The sequence below is a fragment of the Aegilops tauschii genome, chromosome 6, assembly GCF_002575655.3.
Source record: "Aegilops tauschii subsp. strangulata cultivar AL8/78 chromosome 6, Aet v6.0, whole genome shotgun sequence".
Taxonomy (NCBI): domain Eukaryota; kingdom Viridiplantae; phylum Streptophyta; class Magnoliopsida; order Poales; family Poaceae; genus Aegilops; species Aegilops tauschii.
Window position 1 is genome coordinate 51,452,831 of NC_053040.3, and position 9,874 is coordinate 51,462,704.

The following is a 9,874-nucleotide window of genomic DNA, read 5'->3' on the forward strand; positions in this document are numbered from 1 at the left end:
CTGAATTCCATGTCAACAAGGATATCCATGATTTTTCAGTGGCCGACCCCTTAAGACAGCCATGGACTGGGTTGATGCCTGAGGCTTGCACTGTCTTGTAGATGGCGTTGATGCCTGAAGATTGCATCTCTTCCCGCATAAGTGTGCTCTATTTCAGCCTAATAAAGTAACTCTGTAGTAATTCCAGTAACTTATGAGGGCCCTGTTTGGATACTCTAACTCAGTTAGAGGTTAGAGTTAAATTCTAATTCTGAACTAATCTTAAAGTAAATCTAACCAAAGAGGTGTTTGGATGGCAGGGTTAGATGGAGCGCGGATACGGCGAGGCGCCTTCACGGGCGGTGCGAGAGGGAGGGAGGGAGAGGATGAGAAGTTTCGAGGGAGTGGGGAGGGATCTGCTGCGGGAAGAGCGAGAGAAAAATGTGTTTTTAGTGGTCCCGAGAAGAACTAACCCAAATAAGCATCTCTTGGGTGGGTTAGTTTTTTGGGTGGGTTAGATGCATCTAACCCAAACTAACCCTCCTATTTGAATATTTTTGGGTTAGTTGAGTCCAAGCTAACCTAAACTAACTCTAACCCATGGATCCAAACAGGACCGAGGTTACCCCTATTAAAACTGCAAAATATGTTTTTGGATTAAAAATTAGTGCACTGTGGAAAATAATTGTGGGGAGGCGGTGTGAGAATATTACTGTTAAATTCCAATTAATATATCTACCAGGGGCACCATTATTTCAGAGAAACTCATCGCATGCCATGATGTCAACAGCTAGTGCTGAGCTGTTCACGAATTCAAAGAGTGTAGAAAATGTTCCTCACACATAAAAATGTGTCTAGTTTTATCAGGAACTAGGATCAAACGATCTTTGATCCTGTATTGTCCTATTTACTTGATTTTACTTCATTTTGTTCAACCGAGCGGCTGTTGAATTTGTTAGTGATGAATGACTTTGTTCATGGTTGTGTGCATCAAATTGTCAATATGAATTTATAAGAAATTTGATGAAATGCATCATGAGTGTTTGACAAAAAACTATCATAATTGGGGTTCGCGTCCCACAGAACTACCACTTTCAAAAAAGTGTCTGATAACTGCCAAAAAATTGAGATCTCGTGACAAAAAACTACCACTTTTGAAAAATGGCCAGTTTAGACGATTTAAACACGCTTATGACATGCGGGACCCACCTGTCAGGGCTGACGTGGCGGCAAAGTCAACTCCATTTATTATGACCGTTAAGCTGACCGTTATGACAGGTGGGGCCCACACGTCGGTCCCTTCAAAAAAATAAAAGCAACCATGTCCCTATAACTTTTAAAAAAGCAAGCAGATCCTTGCAAGTTTTATAAAAAAGCAATCAGGTCCTTTTCAGGTTTTTAGAAAAAGCAATCGGGTCCCTGCCGACGAGCTAGTCGCCGGAGCCGGCTGGCATTGGTCTGGCGAGCTCGAGGGCGTGCCAGCTCCTGCGTGCAGAGCGGCCGAGCTCCAAGTGCCGCATAGCCCCGTTCTGGAGGTGATGCACGCGACGCGACAGGGCTGGAGGGTTGCTGCAACCACGGCGGGCGACGCCATGCCCATCCAGCTCCTTCCTGCTACTGCTTGCCACTGCTGCTCCTTCCCGCTGGTTGCTGTTGCTGCTCCTTCCCGCTGCTGCTCCTTTCCCGATGTTGCTGCTCCTTGCCCGGGCTGCTGCTCTTTGCCATTGTTGCTTGCCGCTGCTCCTTGCGACGGCTACTCTGCTCCGGCAGCCACGGTACCTAGGTCCAGGCAGCAGCAGCACGGCAAAATTCTCATCGGCGTCGCCCATATTGCCGTGGTCGACCAACTGCGCATCGGAGTTGACCTGGGCGAGCGCAGGAGTGGGGGAAGGGGACGACAGAGTCTGGGCGTGGCGGTGACAGGCATGGCCGTGGTGGCTCGATGTAGGCTTGGTGGCGGCGACGCTGGTGAGAGTGGCATGGCCATGGTGGCTCGGGATAGAGAGTTCAAGGAAGAGAGATAGAGAGAGGAAGAAGAAGAATGACGTGTGGGCCCCACCTGTCATAACGGCCAGCTCAGTGGTCAAAATAAACGGAGTTGACTTTGCCGCCACGTCAGCCCTGACAGGTGGGTCCAGCATGTCATAAACATGTTTAAATCGTCTAAACTGGCCATTTTTCAAAAGTGGTAGTTTTTAGTCACGAGATTTTAATTTTTTGATAGTTATCAGTCACTTTTTTGAAAGTGATAGTTATGTGGGACGCGAAACCCAATTGTGGTAGTTTTTTGTCAAACCTCAATGCATCATATTATTGGCACTTCGACAAGAGAGGACCACTTACTTTGGTTTGTGCAAATCAACACACCCTACCTTTTATTGAAATGCTAACTTTAGATCAATTTGATATATTTCGAGCCTATGACCAAATAGGAAATGACCATTTTGTGCCATTAAGGGTCTGTTTAGATGGTAGCCAAGAGCTCACAAAACGGAGGCGGCAGTTTCTCTCACCAAAAAATTGGCTTACCCTATGTTGGTCCAGCTGGCTTGGGCGAAATCTGAACAGCCCCTAATTCTCCATCCACTTTTATTCACATATATTCCTTTACTAAAGTCTCCGTTTCCTGTTACTACCTGAACCAGCATCAATACTCCTAACAACACTATGAATATCATCATTAGCTTCACCTTGATCCTCATCATCAGAACAGAAATCCTGCTCATTTTCAGTGTCAGAATTTAAAGCTTTAAATGTACCAACTATATCAACAACTCTACTTTTCCTGTTACTTGCTCGAAACATTTCACATCTGGCTTCCTCTAAATCTTAAATAATCATCCTATTACTAGAAGCATCTAGTTATTCTCAAAGTATCAGGAAGCAAAGGGATATCTGACAGTTTTTTGAGTTTTCTGTTATCATCATTAACTTCAATGTGAGGTATGTAGCAGCTTGCAGGAATTACATTCAAAGGAGGGTCTTGTTTCTTCTTTTTTACCAGAGGAATTAAACACAGAAAAAAAAATGCATTTAGTTCTATATGTATGGCTGATGTTATGCTTGGAGTCAAATTTGTTAGTTGTGGTGTTTCATATCAAATCCACACAAGAACTCTGGTGCCACTCGGTTCTAGATTTCTCGTGCCTATAATGAGTTAACTATTGATCATGAGTCCTACGGGCGCTTAGGAAGATATGTAAGACTTGCTGTCAGCTAAAGCACAAAATTTTCCTTTTTGGTTGCTCATATACAATCGTCGGAACACAAGACCCATGCTTCAGCAAAAATAAAAATAAAATAATAATAATAACTTCTTCCTGACTATGGTTGTGTTCTGTGTGGCAGGCAAATTATTGAGACTAGGGATCACCTCTTTTTTCATCTGCCCATTTTCTCAAATGTGCGGACCTATGTATGCCCAAACTGGACTCCAACTTCTTAAGGCATCCAAAGATGCAGACTGATAACCTCCAACAATGTTACATGTCCCTTTCTCTTTTGAGATTATCATCCTTGTTGCCTCGTCCATCTGGATTACCAAGAATGATCTTATATTTAAAGGCATTCCTCCCAATCTTTACACTTACAGGAACTCTTTTAAAGAGGAGCTTCAGTGGACCATTTTCAGAGCCAAGAGATAGGAATACAGAAACTTCCCAGATTGGGTCAAAGCTTTCAGACAGAGCTTTCTCTCTTGTTGTTGTGCATTATATTATACTCCCTCCATAAAAAAAATATTGTGATCTAAACGCGGGAGCAACGATTCGGTGCCTAGACTCATCTGCACCCTCGATGAAGAAAAAATTCTAAACAAATGCTAGAAAAAAATCAAAAACTTTTTTTTTGCATGGTAGATAATTTGGTGTGCGAACTGCGCTCCAAATTTTAGATTATTTGGACATATGAGTAGCTCTCGGCAAAAAAAGACAAATTTGAGGTCCGTAAAAGAGTTTACTGTTCATGTATTGGTCAGGCCCAATTTGTCTTTTTTTTTTCTGAGAGCTACTCATATGTCCGAATGATCTGAAATTCGGAGCACACCTCACGCACAAAATTATTTACCATGCAAACAAAAATGATTTTTTTTTGAATTTTTTTGTATTGTTTGTGATTTTTTTCTTGATCGGGTGCAGATGAGCCTGGGCTCAGAAATGGATATTCGTCTAAAAACTCTCATATTCCTTTACAAAAGGAGTACTTCTTATTTTCATATATTTTTTGTTTGTATCGAACAATGTATCATTTATTTAAATTTTAATAAAAATACACAACAGAGTCCTACTATTTCTCTCAGAAAAATCCAGATGTGAATTCTGAATTAATCATATAAGTTTCTTTAGAGCATCTCCAACAGTTTTCCTCTTCGCAGAAAAAAAATGCAGAAACAGGGGGCATTGAGGCAAAAAAAAACTGCTCCAGCATCCAATTTTTTTTGATCTCTTACGAAAAGCACCCCATCTCTCCTCAAATAGAAAGAGAGTTGCAACTATTCTAATAATTTTTCAACCTGTGCCATGTCAGCGCGCCCGCCGCCAATGATCGTGTTGCGCCCCGGCGCCATCCCGTCCTCGCCCTCGTGCCGCACCACCCCTGCCTCACCGTCACTGGCCTCTCACTCCGTCTCCCGCCACTGCCCGCTCCGCCGTGCCGCGAGAAAGAAAGAGAAGATAAAATAGCATGTCAGGGAGAGGTTTATAAGGAAACTGCAGCGGCACACTTTTCTCTTCCAATAAATGTAGGACCCTGATTAGTGTCACACGTCAAGTACGAGCACATGACAACTTCGCACGTTTTCGATGGCAAGTTTAATTACACAAAGATGACAACTTTAGTTCGAAGCATGACAACTTTCATACTTCATTTGGTTGGAAACATGATAATTTTCGTGCTTCAGTCTTTTTTTTATAGAAACTTATCGTATGTTAGTGGATTTGCCATCCTTGCGTAACTGAACTGTCATCGAAAAACATCAGGACCGAAGTGCGACACACCTGAGGTGTGACACTTATCGTTAGGGAATGTATTATGAGAGACCCTAAATGCACTTACATGAAAGAGATTTTCGAGGAGACTGCTGCGATGCTCTTACAGGACTGGCTTTTTCTTGGCAAGGTGATCAGGGGTAATATCATACCTACAGTCTCTGATGGCAAACTGCGTAGAAGATGCCAGTTACTTTCGATGATGGTTCAGTTCATCGATTTGTTTTCAGTTAAATAGGAGGCACCACTCCCCAAGATCCGCAGTCTCTCCGTCACGCTCCATCCCCGCTCCCTTCCCCAGCCGCGTCGGGCCGCCTGTCGGCAAGGAGCCGCCGGCGAAGTATTGACGCCAGATCTTTCCGTCCGGCCATGGAGAATAATAAGGAGGCTGCGGCGGCGGCCGAATCCCATGGGACCGCAGGGAAGCGGGCACGGAGGGGCGACTGCGACGACACCGACGACGATTTCATCAGCTGGCTTCCCGACGCCGTCCTCGGCACCATCATCTCCCTCCTCCCCACCAAGGACGGCGGCCGCACGCCGGTCCTCTCCCGACGATGGCGTCACCTCTGGCCCTCCGCGCCTCTCAACCTCGAGGTCAGCACCCGAGCCCCGGGCGTCCCACCCTCCGCCGTCTCCCAGATAATCTCCCAGCACCCTGGCCCCGCACGCAGATTCTCCTTCCACTGCCACGGCGCCGACGACCTCTGCGCTCAGGCGGAGAGCTGGCTTCGCTCCCGCGCCCTCGCCAACCTCCAGGAGCTCGATATCAGCTACGCCAAGCCGCCGCTCTGCATCCACCATCCTTGTTGCCAAGATCAGCCTTTGTGATTTCAAGCCGGCCATGATCAATTTCCCCTTCCTCAAGAAGCTCTCCCTATTTTGCGTTTCCATCTCAGTGGACCTCTTCCCCAGACTGCTCTCCGGCTGCCATGCCTTGGAGAGTCTATACATGACCAACGTTCGTGTTGTGGGTTGCATCCGTCTTCGCTTGCCGACCATTAGGACCATCATCTTCCGTCATAGCTATGGTGAAACCCCGGAACTGATCATCGAGGATGCTCCTCGCCTTGTAAGGTTACTACTAGTACCTTATTGTGAGAGAGATGATAGTGTGACTATCAAGGTGATTAGGGCGCCTAATCTGGAGATATTGGGACCTTTCTTTGTCGTCGCCTCCAAGCTCCTACTCTTCCAGGTAGAGTCAGCGCCATTTTCAAATCTTGTTGTCAGCATTCATACATGGAGATAATATTTGTGATGTTCATTGTTTGTTTTCTTCAGGGAATAAGCCCAGTCAGCTCCACAAACACGATGCGCACCTTGAAGGTTTTGGCTCTCAAGTCTTCTGGGCAGAAATTGAATGCAGTTCTTAATATCTTTAGGTGGTTCCCCTGTTTGGAAAAGCTCTGTGTTATTGTGAGTAATCATCTTTGCTTTCTTGAAATGTTTGATTTGTTTGACATACTATAAAATTCTACGTAGTTAGCAACAGCTTTGACATATGCCTCTCCTTCCTGTTTTGCAGTTTCATACAAACCGTGAGAGGAATGACGAAAATGAGCCACGGTATGACCCACTACATCCAATCGAATGCCTTGAGACCCATCAAAAAAAAGTGGTGTTTAAGTCATTTGAGGGCTATGGCAAACAGGTTGACTATGCGAGGTTCTTTGTATTGAATGCAAAGGTGCTAGACAAAATTGAATTTGAAGTAAAAAATCACTACAGCAGTGGAACGGTGGCTTCTAAACACAAGCTGCTACAAGTGGAAAACAGAGCTTCCCGAGAAGCTCGGTTTGAATTCAGGACTATTTCCTACTGACAGAGTACCATGTCAACAAGCATATCCATGATTTGTCAATGTGGCCAACCCCTTTAGACAGCCGTAGACAGCGTGATGCCTGAAGATTGCACTGTCTTGTGCTCATTTTGTAAATGGTGTTGATGCCTGAAGATTGTCTTCCGCATAAGTCTGCTCTATATCCAGTCTGTGCATGGCCAGAACATAGTGATGGTGGTCGCCGCAGAAGTCTCCCCCTCCTGAGATGGCTCCTCTCCCTTCTCTCCCTTCGTCCCCCCGCTCCCCGCTCCCCTCCTCCTCCCCTGTCCTCGCCGCGGCCCATGGCTCCCCCGCCTTCCCCTCCCTCCCGCCGTCCCCTCCGTTATCTGCGGGTCGGGTTGGCTCTCCTTGCTCCTCTTCGGCGGCGTCCTTCCCCGGTTCGCGTTTCTGGGCGCTAGGCGACTCGGTGGAGTCGGATTCTGATTCGGACGAGTGCGCTCCATCGGTGGTGGTGTCGGTGGTGCCACCCGTGCCTGCGTCGGGCCTCGCCCGAAAATTTGCTCCGGGTGGCCGGGGCCGGCCGGTGTCGTTTCCCTCTGGGTCGTCGGGGTGGTGGTGCGTTGGTCGGCGCCGGCGGTGTGCGGGTCGGGGCCCGGCTCCTTCCCCTGAGCGTGGTCTCCTCAGTCCCTCCCCGTCCGCTGTGATGTTGGTTTTGGCTGATGTGGCGTCTCCGGTCGCCAGTCCTGCTCGCCCTCCTCCTCTCCGGCCCGGGCCGGCGGCGGTGGCGGCGGTCGCGCCGGATTGTGCGGGGGCGGTTGGTGGCCAAACCCTAAATCCGGTCTGCCCTGCGGTCGAGCTGGGCCTTGGCGGGCTCGTGGGCCTGGCGGCGCCTAGTTCGATTTGGGCGGGGCCGCCCGGGCCCCCGGCTCTGTCATCCCTCGAGTCTCCCCCCTCTCGTCTGTGGGCCCGGGGCAGCTGGTTATGGCCATTGCTCCGCGTCCGTCCCCTTCCCGGGCCTGCGGTCCCGTACCGGCCCATTCGGCCCCCTCTGACCTGGCCTGTTGTGGCTATTTATGGGTGCGCCACGGTGCCTCTCCCCCCTTCCTAGGGTTTCCTGCTTCCGCCGCCGATATCCGCAGGGCGCGTCGCTCTATCGGCCATTTTTCTAGATCCGCTTCCTCCCCACCTCCTCTCCTTCTCTCCTTCGCTGAAGTGATCGCCATGGACAAGTCTAGGGGTTCCTCCTCCAAGGCCCTTTCGGGTAGCAAGCGGGCCCGTGAAGCTTCGCCGGGCGATGCTGTCGATCTGGCCTATGAGGCGGAGCTGCGGTCGAAGCTCGAATCTGAGCGGGCGGTGCGCGTGCTGCCGGGCGAGTGGGAGGATTGGGAGGTGGGGCCGGAGTGCTCCGTGGCCAGATCTAGGACGGCGCTCCCTGGATCTGGTGGTGCGTCGGGGTCGGGGCTGGATCCGTGAGAGGCCGCTGCTGCTTCGGCTGGCGGTGGCTCCTCCTCGTCGGCGCCGCGTCCCGCTCCGGCTAGGGGCCCGGTCCCTCCGCCCCGTCCACCTCCTCGCTCGTTTGCGGCGGGCGCTGCCTCTCGCTTGGGGCCGCGCTTCGGGCCTGGCTCTTCCTCTTCGCAGGCTGGGGATCGGCGTCCTCCTCCCTCTGCTTTGGGTGCCCCTTCTGCGATCCGTGGTGATGGCATCCTGCCGCCGCCGCCTCCCCCTCCTCGCCAGCATCCCGCTTCCTCGGGCCCTTCACCGACCCTGACTTGTTTTGCTTGCCACCGCCCGAACCACTTCCAATCTAGATGCACTAACCCACCCTTCTGCCTCATTTGTCGCTCCGATGGTCATCTTACGGTTTGGCTTGGGTTTACCCGGATGTTCTTTCTTCGCTCTGGATGCTGATGTTCCTATGGTGATGGCTGCACTGTCCCTCTCTAACGCGGCCATCATCACGGTGTTTGGCCAGTTGATTCCTCCGCAGACCCTCCTGGATGGTTTGAAAATATGGGACGATGGTGGCTAGGACTGGCAGGTGCGCCAACTTTCAGAGTATGAATTCGCGGTGGTTTTCCCCTCCAAGGACTGTCTAAGGATGATCTCCTCGTGCACCAATTTTACCCTCCCCCCTGAACCAGCTTGTGGTATCTGTCAAAGCGGCTACTTGTGGTGCCAAGGCGGTGGGCCCTCTCAACAAGATTTGGGTGCTAGTTGACGACGTGCTAGTTGGGCTTCGATCGGTGGAGTTCATGATGGCGTTCGGTAAGCTCATTGGCAAGCCCGTGGAAGTGGATTCGGAATCTCTGGTCAAGGTTGGTCCGGTTCGTCTCAATGTTTGGTGCATCGACCCCGTCTGTGTTCATGGTTCCATTGATGTCTTCCCTTCTCCTGAGGGTGTGCGACTTCGGGTTCGGGTGGAGGGTGCTGAACCCCGTGCTCCACCTCCGCCTCCTCCTTCCAAGCCTTCGGACCAAGATGACATGCAGGGGGATGGTTCTGCTGGGGGGCATAACCCAAGTGGAGGTACTGATCCGCGTTTTACGCAATCTGAATGGGATAAGTTGGATCCGGATGAACGCGAGCTGCTCAAGGATAAGGCCCCTGCTCCTAATCCTCAGAAGGAGGACTTGGCTTCTCGTGACGCAGCTGTTGGTAAGGGGACCCCCTTCTCTGGTGTTTGCTCCAATGTGCCTACTCGTCCGCAGTCTCCGTCCTTCTCTGGGATTGAGGATCTTCCCGCTTCCCCCTTGCGCTCCACCGAGCCCTCAACTAAGAAGAAGAGGTCATCGGTCCGGAAATTCTCGGCTAAGAGTCGGGCCTCCTCCACTTCCAAGCTTTCGGCGGCGGGTCTGGCTCGTCGTCTGGACAAGGATCTGGGCTCCGCCTCGGGGTCTGGCCCTGGGCCGGCGTCGCCGATCCGGTGCTCCCCTATGCTGCATTCTCCGGCATCCACGGCGCGGAAGGGCCGGCGCGTGCGCGATTCTGGCGTTTCGGTGGCGGTGCGGGCGAAACGGCGTGCCGCGTCCAGGGATCTCCCTCATTCACGTTCGTCTGCCCAACCATCTCTTCCTGCTTCTCCTGTTCGCCTTGTTTTACCAGCTCTGTCAGATGATCATTTGTTGCA

General features: G+C 50.6%; 1 pseudogene; it reads left to right on the plus strand.

The window, feature by feature from the left end:
* Window positions 1–5,244: 5,244 nt before the first annotated feature.
* On the plus strand, window positions 5,245–6,915 carry LOC109773825 (F-box protein At5g03100-like; annotated as a pseudogene).
* Window positions 6,916–9,874: the final 2,959 nt, after the last annotated feature.